We start from the raw sequence: 513 nt of genomic DNA on the forward strand, positions 1-513 counted from the left end.
AGGTACCGACAGCGAGTAGATAGGGCTCTTAATTGTAGATTTTAAATATTTGAGAGACAACAATGCATAAATCGTAATTTTTAAAAGAGCAATGAATTCTAGGTGAATAGAATATAACGTAGCATGAATTTAGGAAGCTTAGAAAATGAATAAATATGAATTTAAGACAACAACTGAATTCAATTGAATTTCATGGAGAGAAACAAGATAAATAATAGAGGGCAAACTAAAGCGCGAAGGTATGAGATGTTTGAGGCCGTATATATATATATATATAGTTTGTATGAACGTCAAATTTCAATTCAAGTATCTACACATATACATACACACACACATATACACATACATACAACCGCATACACATACACACATGTATATACATGTATATTTATATGTATATAGATAATCCATGCACACATATATACATACACACATATAGACATAAATTCACACACACCTATATATTTCCATATATAAATATATATATATATATATATATATATATATATATAT

Source organism: Octopus bimaculoides, chromosome 1, assembly GCF_001194135.2.
Source record: "Octopus bimaculoides isolate UCB-OBI-ISO-001 chromosome 1, ASM119413v2, whole genome shotgun sequence".
Lineage (NCBI taxonomy): Eukaryota > Metazoa > Mollusca > Cephalopoda > Octopoda > Octopodidae > Octopus > Octopus bimaculoides.